Consider the following 12,932-nt stretch of genomic DNA (forward strand, 5'->3'; position numbering starts at 1 on the left):
TCCTCAACTATGGTAAAATAGTGACTTTTTCACGTTAATCATGTAGTTCGATATTACGTAAATATATTCATTTTTACCAATATTTCGATACTATTTCATGTAGTATCACGATATGTGATTTGGCCTTCAAATCTCAGAGTTTCGCTTAATATTACATTTTAAGCAAGTTTTCTTGCATTTTGTTTCGTACGAAAAATCATCGAATTTAGCAATATTTTGACGTTTAACATCCCCTTTTCCTTTATGTGATTTAAACAAAATATCATCGAATTAGGCAATATTTTGCCGTTTTTCCACGTTTTTGTGAATTTTCAGTCTATGGGTATTAATTCATATATATACGATAAAAATTATGCAAACACATAATTCATTAGATAATAACCTTAAATACTTCATTTTCAATCATCTATTTGTTTCTCGTTAAAATACTGAGTAAGATATTGAAAAGGGGAGAAGTTCGGTTTTTATTGCATATATCGACGTTTCAGCCGGATTATAGCGGTTTTACGTGTACATCTTCCCTCGGTAATATAAACGGAAAATCAGGAACATTTTAGTTAATACTAATGAAAACACATTGATTTTTATCATTTGTATTGGAAACAACATTGTCATATGTCTTCTCTTGGATCTAAATAATACGAAACCTCGCTCTATGATTTGAAGTTAAAATCCTCAAATATGGTTAAATAATGACTTTTTTCACGTTTTTCATGTAGTTTGATACTACGTAAATATATTCATTTTTACCAATATTTCGATTCTATTTCATGTAGTATCACGATATGTGGTTTGGCCTTCAAATCTCAGAATTTCGCATAATATTGCATTTTAAACAAGTTTTCTTGCATTTTGTTTCGTACGAAAAATCATCGAATTTTGCAATATTTTGACGTTTATCATCCCCTCTTCCTTTGTGTGATTTAAATGAAATATTATCGAATTAGGCAATATTTTGCCGTTTTTCCACGTTTTTGTGAATTTACAGTCTATGGGTATTAATTCATATATATATACGATAAAAATTATGCAAAACATAATTGATTAGATAATAACCTTAAATACTTCATTTTCAATCATCTATTTGTTTCTCGTTTAAATACTGAGTAAGATATTGAAAAGGGGAGAAGTTCGGTTTTTATTGCATATATCGACGTTTCAGCCGGATTATAGCGGTTTTACGTGTACATCTTCCCTCGGTAATATAAACGGAAAATCAGGATCATTTTAGTTAATTCTAATGAAAACACATTGATTTGTATCATTTGTATTGGAAACAACATTGTCATATGTCTTCTCTTGGATCTAAATAATACGAAACCTCGCTCTATGATTTGAAGTTAAAATCCTCTAATATGGTTAAATAATGACTTTTTTCACGTTTTTCATGTAGTTTGATACTACGTAAATATGTTCATTTTTACCAATATTTCGATTCTATTTCATGTAGTATCACGATATGTGATTTGGCCTTCAAATCTCAGAATTTCGCATAACATTGCATTTTAAACAAGTTTTCTTGCATTTTGTTTCGTACGAAAAATCATCGAATTTAGCAATATTTTGACGTTTATCATCCCCTTTTCCTTTATGTGACTTAAACAAAATATCATGGAATTAGGCAATATTTTGCCGTTTTCCACGTTTTTGTGAATTTACAGTCTATGGGTATTAATTCATATATATACGATAAAAATGATGCAAACACATAATTGAATAGTTAATAACCTTAAATACTTCATTTTCAATCATCTATTTGTTTCTCGTATAATACTGAGTAAGATATTGAAAAGGGGAGAAGTTCGGTTTTTATTGCATATATCGACGTTTCAGCCGGATTAGAACAGTTTTACGTGTACATCTTCCCTTGGTAATATAAACGGAAAATTAGGAACATTTTAGTTAATTCTAATGAAAACACATTGATTTTTATCATTTGTATTGGAAACAACATTTTCATGTCTTTTCTTGGATCTAAATAATACGAGACCTCAGTCTATGATTTGAAGTTAAAATCCTCAAATATGGTTAAATACTGACTTTTTTCACGTTTTTCATGTAGTTTGATACTACGTAAATATATTCATTTTTACCAATATTTCGATTCTATTTCATGTAGTATCACGATATGTGATTTGGCCTTCAAATCTCAGAATTTCGCATAATATTGCATTTTAAGCAAGTTTTCTTGCATTTTGTTTCGTACGAAAAATCATCGAATTTAGCAATATTTTGACGTTTATCATCCCCTTTTCCTTTATTTGATTTAAACAAAATATCATCGAATTAGGCAATATTTTGCCGTTTTTCCACGTTTTTTGAATTTTCAGTCTATGGGTATTAATTCATATATATACGATAAAAATTATGCAAAACATAATTGATTAGATAATAACCTTAAATACTTCATTTTCAATCATCTATTTGTTTCTCGTTAAAATACTGAGTAAGATATTGAACAGGGGAGAAGTTCGGTTTTTATTGCATATATCGACGTTTCAGCCGGATTAGAGCGGTTTTACGTGTACATCTTCCCTCGGTAATATAAACGGAAAATCAAGAACATTTAAGTTAATTCTAATGAAAACACATTGTTTTTTATCATTTGTATTGGAAACAACATTGTTATATGTCTTTTCTTGGATCTAAATAATACGAAACCTCACTTTATGATTTGAAGGTAAAATACTCAAATATGGTAAAATAGTGACTTTTTCACGTTAATTATGTAGTTTGATATTACGTAAATATATTCATTTTTACCAATATTTCGATACTATTTCATGTAGTATCACGATATGTGATTTGGCCTTCAAATCTCAGAATTTAGCATAATATTGCATTTTAAGCAAGTTTTCTAGCATTTTGTTTCGTACGAAAAATCATCGAATTTAGCAATATTTTGACGTTTATCATCCCCTTTTCCTTTATGTGATTTAAACAAAATATCATCGAATTAGGCAATATTTTGCCGTTTTTCCACGTTTTTGTGAATTTTCAGTCTATGGGTATTAATTCATATATATACGATAAAAATTATACAAACACATAATTGATTAGATAATAACCTTAAATACTTCATTTTCAATCATCAATTTGTTTCTCGTTAAAATACTGAGTAAGATATTGATAAGGGGAGAAGTTCGGTTTTTATTGCATATATCGACGTTTCAGCCGGATTATAGCGGTTTTACGTGTACATCTTCCCTCGGTAATATAAACGGAAAATTAGGAACATTTTAGTTAATTCTAATGAAAACACATTGATTTTTATCATTTGTATTGGAAACAACATTGTCATATGTCTTCTCTTGGATCTAAATAATACGAAACCTCGCTCTATGATTTGAAGTTAAAATCCTCAAATATGGTTAAATAATGACTTTTTTCACGTTTTTCATGTAGTTTGATACTACGTAAATATATTCATTTTTACCAATATTTCGATTCTATTTCATGTAGTATCACGATATGTGGTTTGGCCTTCAAATCTCAGAATTTCGCATAATATTGCATTTTAAACAAGTTTTCTTGCATTTTGTTTCGTACGAAAAATCATCGAATTTTGCAATATTTTGACGTTTATCATCCCCTCTTCCTTTGTGTGATTTAAATGAAATATCATCGAATTAGGCAATATTTTGCCGTTTTTCCACGTTTTTGTGAATTTACAGTCTATGGGTATTAATTCATATATATATACGATAAAAATTATGCAAAACATAATTGATTAGATAATAACCTTAAATACTTCATTTTCAATCATCTATTTGTTTCTCGTTTAAATACTGAGTAAGATATTGAAAAGGGGAGAAGTTCGGTTTTTATTGCATATATCGACGTTTCAGCCGGATTATAGCGGTTTTACGTGTACATCTTCCCTCGGTAATATAAACGGAAAATCAGGAACATTTTAGTTAATACTAATGAAAACACATTGATTTTTATCATTTGTATTGGAAACAACATTGTCATATGTCTTCTCTTGGATCTAAATAATACGAAACCTCGCTCTATGATTTGAAGTTAAAATCCTCAAATATGGTTAAATAATGACTTTTTTCACGTTTTTCATGTAGTTTGATACTACGTAAATATATTCATTTTTACCAATATTTCGATTCTATTTCATGTAGTATCACGATATGTGGTTTGGCCTTCAAATCTCAGAATTTCGCATAATATTGCATTTTAAACAAGTTTTCTTGCATTTTGTTTCGTACGAAAAATCATCGAATTTTGCAATATTTTGACGTTTATCATCCCCTCTTCCTTTGTGTGATTTAAATGAAATATTATCGAATTAGGCAATATTTTGCCGTTTTTCCACTTTTTTGTGAATTTACAGTCTATGGGTATTAATTCATATATATATACGATAAAAATTATGCAAAACATAATTGATTAGATAATAACCTTAAATACTTCATTTTCAATCATCTATTTGTTTCTCGTTTAAATACTGAGTAAGATATTGAAAAGGGGAGAAGTTCGGTTTTTATTGCATATATCGACGTTTCAGCCGGATTATAGCGGTTTTACGTGTACATCTTCCCTCGGTAATATAAACGGAAAATCAGGATCATTTTAGTTAATTCTAATGAAAACACATTGATTTTTATCATTTGTATTGGAAACAACATTGTCATATGTCTTCTCTTGGATCTAAATAATACGAAACCTCGCTCTATGATTTGAAGTTAAAATCCTCTAATATGGTTAAATAATGACTTTTTTCACGTTTTTCATGTAGTTTGATACTACGTAAATATGTTCATTTTTACCAATATTTCGATTCTATTTCATGTAGTATCACGATATGTGATTTGGCCTTCAAATCTCAGAATTTCGCATAATATTGCATTTTAAAAAATTTTCTTGCATTTTGTTTCGTACGAAAAATCATCGAATTTAGCAATATTTTGACGTTTATCATCCCCTTTTCCTTTATGTGACTTAAACAAAATATCATGGAATTAGGCAATATTTTGCCGTTTTCCACGTTTTTGTGAATTTACAGTCTATGGGTATTAATTCATATATATACGATAAAAATGATGCAAACACATAATTGAATAGTTAATAACCTTAAATACTTCATTTTCAATCATCTATTTGTTTCTCGTATAATACTGAGTAAGATATTGAAAAGGGGAGAAGTTCGGTTTTTATTGCATATATCGACGTTTCAGCCGGATTAGAACAGTTTTACGTGTACATCTTCCCTTGGTAATATAAACGGAAAATTAGGAACATTTTAGTTAATTCTAATGAAAACACATTGATTTTTATCATTTGTATTGGAAACAACATTTTCATGTCTTTTCTTGGATCTAAATAATACGAGACCTCAGTCTATGATTTGAAGTTAAAATCCTCAAATATGGTTAAATACTGACTTTTTTCACGTTTTTCATGTAGTTTGATACTACGTAAATATATTCATTTTTACCAATATTTCGATTCTATTTCATGTAGTATCACGATATGTGGTTTGGCCTTCAAATCTCAGAATTTCGCATAATATTGCATTTTAAACAAGTTTTCTTGCATTTTGTTTCGTACGAAAAATCATCGAATTTTGCAATATTTTGACGTTTATCATCCCCTCTTCCTTTGTGTGATTTAAATGAAATATCATCGTATTAGGCAATATTTTGCCGTTTTTCCACGTTTTTGTGAATTTACAGTCTATGGGTATTAATTCATATATATATACGATAAAAATTATGCAAAACATAATTGATTAGATAATAACCTTAAATACTTCATTTTCAATCATCTATTTGTTTCTCGTTTAAATACTGAGTAAGATATTGAAAAGGGGAGAAGTTCGGTTTTTATTGCATATATCGACGTTTCAGCCGGATTATAGCGGTTTTACGTGTACATCTTCCCTCGGTAATATAAACGGAAAATCAGGAACATTTTAGTTAATACTAATGAAAACACATTGATTTTTATCATTTGTATTGGAAACAACATTGTCATATGTCTTCTCTTGGATCTAAATAATACGAAACCTCGCTCTATGATTTGAAGTTAAAATCCTCAAATATGGTTAAATAATGACTTTTTTCACGTTTTTCATGTAGTTTGATACTACGTAAATATATTCATTTTTACCAATATTTCGATTCTATTTCATGTAGTATCACGATATGTGGTTTGGCCTTCAAATCTCAGAATTTCGCATAATATTGCATTTTAAACAAGTTTTCTTGCATTTTGTTTCGTACGAAAAATCATCGAATTTTGCAATATTTTGACGTTTATCATCCCCTCTTCCTTTGTGTGATTTAAATGAAATATTATCGAATTAGGCAATATTTTGCCGTTTTTCCACGTTTTTGTGAATTTACAGTCTATGGGTATTAATTCATATATATATACGATAAAAATTATGCAAAACATAATTGATTAGATAATAACCTTAAATACTTCATTTTCAATCATCTATTTGTTTCTCGTTTAAATACTGAGTAAGATATTGAAAAGGGGAGAAGTTCGGTTTTTATTGCATATATCGACGTTTCAGCCGGATTATAGCGGTTTTACGTGTACATCTTCCCTCGGTAATATAAACGGAAAATCAGGATCATTTTAGTTAATTCTAATGAAAACACATTGATTTTTATCATTTGTATTGGAAACAACATTGTCATATGTCTTCTCTTGGATCTAAATAATACGAAACCTCGCTCTATGATTTGAAGTTAAAATCCTCTAATATGGTTAAATAATGACTTTTTTCACGTTTTTCATGTAGTTTGATACTACGTAAATATGTTCATTTTTACCAATATTTCGATTCTATTTCATGTAGTATCACGATATGTGATTTGGCCTTCAAATCTCAGAATTTCGCATAATATTGCATTTTAAACAATTTTCTTGCATTTTGTTTCGTACGAAAAATCATCGAATTTAGCAATATTTTGACGTTTATCATCCCCTTTTCCTTTATGTGACTTAAACAAAATATCATGGAATTAGGCAATATTTTGCCGTTTTCCACGTTTTTGTGAATTTACAGTCTATGGGTATTAATTCATATATATACGATAAAAATGATGCAAACACATAATTGAATAGTTAATAACCTTAAATACTTCATTTTCAATCATCTATTTGTTTCTCGTATAATACTGAGTAAGATATTGAAAAGGGGAGAAGTTCGGTTTTTATTGCATATATCGACGTTTCAGCCGGATTAGAACAGTTTTACGTGTACATCTTCCCTTGGTAATATAAACGGAAAATTAGGAACATTTTAGTTAATTCTAATGAAAACACATTGATTTTTATCATTTGTATTGGAAACAACATTTTCATGTCTTTTCTTGGATCTAAATAATACGAGACCTCAGTCTATGATTTGAAGTTAAAATCCTCAAATATGGTTAAATACTGACTTTTTTCACGTTTTTCATGTAGTTTGATACTACGTAAATATATTAATTTTTACCAATATTTCGATTCTATTTCATGTAGTATCACGATATGTGATTTGGCCTTCAAATCTCAGAATTTCGCATAATATTGCATTTTAAGCAAGTTTTCTTGCATTTTGTTTCGTACGAAAAATCATCGAATTTAGCAATATTTTGACGTTTATCATCCCCTTTTCCTTTATTTGATTTAAACAAAATATCATCGAATTAGGCAATATTTTGCCGTTTTCCACGTTTTTTGAATTTTCAGTCTATGGGTATTAATTCATATATATACGATAAAAATTATGCAAAACATAATTGATTAGATAATAACCTTAAATACTTCATTTTCAATCATCTATTTGTTTCTCGTTAAAATACTGAGTAAGATATTGAACAGGGGAGAAGTTCGGTTTTTATTGCATATATCGACGTTTCAGCCGGATTAGAGCGGTTTTACGTGTACATCTTCCCTCGGTAATATAAACGGAAAATCAAGAACATTTAAGTTAATTCTAATGAAAACACATTGTTTTTTATCATTTGTATTGGAAACAACATTGTTATATGTCTTTTCTTGGATCTAAATAATACGAAACCTCACTTTATGATTTGAAGGTAAAATACTCAAATATGGTAAAATAGTGACTTTTTCACGTTAATTATGTAGTTTGATATTACGTAAATATATTCATTTTTACCAATATTTCGATACTATTTCATGTAGTATCACGATATGTGATTTGGCCTTCAAATCTCAGAATTTAGCATAATATTGCATTTTAAGCAAGTTTTCTAGCATTTTGTTTCGTACGAAAAATCATCGAATTTAGCAATATTTTGACGTTTATCATCCCCTTTTCCTTTATGTGATTTAAACAAAATATCATCGAATTAGGCAATATTTTGCCGTTTTTCCACGTTTTTGTGAATTTTCAGTCTATGGGTATTAATTCATATATATACGATAAAAATTATACAAACACATAATTGATTAGATAATAACGTTAAATACTTCATTTTCAATCATCAATTTGTTTCTCGTTAAAATACTGAGTAAGATATTGATAAGGGGAGAAGTTCGGTTTTTATTGCATATATCGACGTTTCAGCCGGATTATAGCGGTTTTACGTGTACATCTTCCCTCGGTAATATAAACGGAAAATTAGGAACATTTTAGTTAATTCTAATGAAAACACATTGATTTTTATCATTTGTATTGGAAACAACATTGTCATATGTCTTCTCTTGGATCTAAATAATACGAAACCTCGCTCTATGATTTGAAGTTAAAATCCTCAAATATGGTTAAATAATGACTTTTTTCACGTTTTTCATGTAGTTTGATACTACGTAAATATATTCATTTTTACCAATATTTCGATTCTATTTCATGTAGTATCACGACATGTGATTTGGCCTTCAAATCTCAGAATTTCGCATAATATTGCATATTAAACAAGTTTTCTTGCATTTTGTTTCGTACGAAAAATCATCGAATTTAGCAATATTTTGACGTTTATCATCCCCTTTTCCTTTATTTGATTTAAACAAAATATCATCGAATTAGACAATATTTTGCCGTTTTTCCACGTTTTTGTGAATTTTCAGTCTATGGGTATTAATTCATATATATATGGTAAAAATGATGCAAACACATAATTGATTAGATAATAACCTTAAATACTTCATTTTCAATCATCTATTTGTTTCTCGTTAAAATACTGAGCAAGATATTGAAAAGGGGAGAAGTTCGGTTTTTATTGCATATATCGACGTTTCAGCCGGATTAGAGCGGTTTTACGTGTACATCTTCCCTCGGTAATATAAACGGAAAATCAAGAACATTTTAGTTAATTCTAATGAAAACACATTGTTTTTTATCATTTGTATTGGAAACAACATTGTCATATGTCTTTTCTTGGATCTAAATAATACGAAACCTCGCTCTATGATTTGAAGGTAAAATACTCAAATATGGTAAAATAGTGACTTTTTCACGTTAATTATGTAGTTTGATATTACGTAAATATATTCATTTTTACCAATATTTCGATACTATTTCATGTAGTATCACGATATGTGATTTGGCCTTCAAATCTCAGAATTTAGCATAATATTGCATTTTAAGCAAGTTTTCTTGCATTTTGTTTCGTACGAAAAATCATCGAATTTAGCAATATTTTGACGTTTAACATCCCCTTTTCCTTTATGTTATTTAAACAAAGTATCATCGAATTAGGCAATATTTTGCCGTTTTTCCACGTTTATATGAATTTTAAGTTTATTGGTAATAATTCATTATATATACGATAAAAATGATGCAAACACATAATAATTATGATTAATGATTAAAATGATTAGATAATAACCTTAAATACTTCATTTTCAATCAACTATTTGTTTCTCGTTAAAATACTGAGTAAGATATTGAAAAGGGGGAGAAGTTCGGTTTTTATTGCATATATCGACGTTTCAGCCGGTTTATAGCGGTTTTACGTGTACATCTTCCCTCGGTAATATAAACGGAAAATCAAGAACATTTAAGTTTATTCTAATGAAAACACATTGTTTTTTATCATTTGTTTTGGAAACAACATTGTTATGTCTTTTCTTGGATCTAAATAATACGAAACCTCGCTTTATGATTTGAAGGTAAAATACTCAAATATGGAAAAATAGTGACTTTTTCACGTTAATTATGTAGTTTGATATTACGTAAATATATTCATTTTTACCAATATTTCGATACTATTTCATGTAGTATCACGATATGTGATTTGGCCTTCAAATCTCAGAATTTAGCATAATATTGCATTTTAAGCAAGTTTTCTTGCATTTTGTTTCGTACGAAAAATCATCGAATTTAGCAATATTTTGACGTTTATCATCCCCTTTTCCTTTATGTGATTTAAACAAAATATCATCGAATTAGGCAATATTTTGCCGTTTTTCCACGTTTTTGTGAATTTTCAGTCTATGGGTATTAATTCATATATATACGATAAAAATGATGCAAACACATAATTGATTAGATAATAACCTTAAATACTTCATTTTCAATCATCTATTTGTTTCTCGTTAAAATACTGAGCAAGATATTGAAAAGGGGGAGAAGTTCGGTTTTTATTGCATATATCGACGTTTCAGCCGGTTTAGAGCGGTATTACGTGTACATCTTCCCTCGGTAATATAAACGGAAAATCAGGATCATTTTAGTTAATTCTAATGAAAACACATTGATTTTTATCATTTGTATTGGAAACAACATTGTCATATGTCTTCTCTTGGATCTAAATAATACGAAACCTCGCTCTATGATTTGAAGTTAAAATCCTCTAATATGGTTAAATAATGACTTTTTTCACGTTTTTCATGTAGTTTGATACTACGTAAATATGTTCATTTTTACCAATATTTCGATTCTATTTCATGTAGTATCACGATATGTGATTTGGCCTTCAAATCTCAGAATTTCGCATAATATTTCATTTTAAACAAGTTTTCTTGCATTTTGTTTCGTACGAAAAATCATCGAATTTAGCAATATTTTGACGTTTATCATCCCCTTTTCCTTTATGTGACTTAAACAAAATATCATGGAATTAGGCAATATTTTGCCGTTTTCCACGTTTTTGTGAATTTACAGTCTATGGGTATTAATTCATATATATACGATAAAAATGATGCAAACACATAATTGAATAGTTAATAACCTTAAATACTTCATTTTCAATCATCTATTTGTTTCGCGTATAATACTGAGTAAGATATTGAAAAGGGGAGAAGTTCGGTTTTTATTGCATATATCGACGTTTCAGCCGGATTAGAACAGTTTTACGTGTACATCTTCCCTTGGTAATATAAACGGAAAATTAGGAACATTTTAGTTAATTCTAATGAAAACACATTGATTTTTATCATTTGTATTGGAAACAACATTTTCATGTCTTTTCTTGGATCTAAATAATACGAGACCTCAGTCTATGATTTGAAGTTAAAATCCTCAAATATGGTTAAATACTGACTTTTTTCACGTTTTTCATGTAGTTTGATACTACGTAAATATATTCATATTTACCAATATTTCGATTCTATTTCATGTAGTATCACGATATGTGATTTGGCCTTCAAATCTCAGAATTTCGCATAATATTGCATTTTAAGCAAGTTTTCTTGCATTTTGTTTCGTACGAAAAATCATCGAATTTAGCAATATTTTGACGTTTATCATCCCCTTTTCCTTTATTTGATTTAAACAAAATATCATCGAATTAGGCAATATTTTGCCGTTTTTCCACGTTTTTTGAATTTTCAGTCTATGGGTATTAATTCATATATATACGATAAAAATTATGCAAAACATAATTGATTAGATAATAACCTTAAATACTTCATTTTCAATCATCTATTTGTTTCTCGTTAAAATACTGAGTAAGATATTGAATAGGGGAGAAGTTCGGTTTTTATTGCATATATCGACGTTTCAGCCGGATTAGAGCGGTTTTACGTGTACATCTTCCCTCGGTAATATAAACGGAAAATCAAGAACATTTAAGTTAATTCTAATGAAAACACATTGTTTTTTATCATTTGTATTGGAAACAACATTGTTATATGTCTTTTCTTGGATCTAAATAATACGAAACCTCACTTTATGATTTGAAGGTAAAATACTCAAATATGGTAAAATAGTGACTTTTTCACGTTAATTATGTAGTTTGATATTACGTAAATATATTCATTTTTACCAATATTTCGATACTATTTCATGTAGTATCACGATATGTGATTTGGCCTTCAAATCTCAGAATTTAGCATAATATTGCATTTTAAGCAAGTTTTCTAGCATTTTGTTTCGTACGAAAAATCATCGAATTTAGCAATATTTTGACGTTTATCATCCCCTTTTCCTTTATGTGATTTAAACAAAATATCATCGAATTAGGCAATATTTTGCCGTTTTTCCACGTTTTTGTGAATTTTCAGTCTATGGGTATTAATTCATATATATACGATAAAAATTATACAAACACATAATTGATTAGATAATAACCTTAAATACTTCATTTTCAATCATCAATTTGTTTCTCGTTAAAATACTGAGTAAGATATTGATAAGGGGAGAAGTTCGGTTTTTATTGCATATATCGACGTTTCAGCCGGATTATAGCGGTTTTACGTGTACATCTTCCCTCGGTAATATAAACGGAAAATTAGGAACATTTTAGTTAATTCTAATGAAAACACATTGATTTTTATCATTTGTATTGGAAACAACATTGTCATATGTCTTCTCTTGGATCTAAATAATACGAAACCTCGCTCTATGATTTGAAGTTAAAATCCTCAAATATGGTTAAATAATGACTTTTTTCACGTTTTTCATGTAGTTTGATACTACGTAAATATATTCATTTTTACCAATATTTCGATTCTATTTCATGTAGTATCACGACATGTGATTTGGCCTTCAAATCTCAGAATTTCGCATA

Source organism: Procambarus clarkii, chromosome 80, assembly GCF_040958095.1.
Source record: "Procambarus clarkii isolate CNS0578487 chromosome 80, FALCON_Pclarkii_2.0, whole genome shotgun sequence".
Lineage (NCBI taxonomy): Eukaryota > Metazoa > Arthropoda > Malacostraca > Decapoda > Cambaridae > Procambarus > Procambarus clarkii.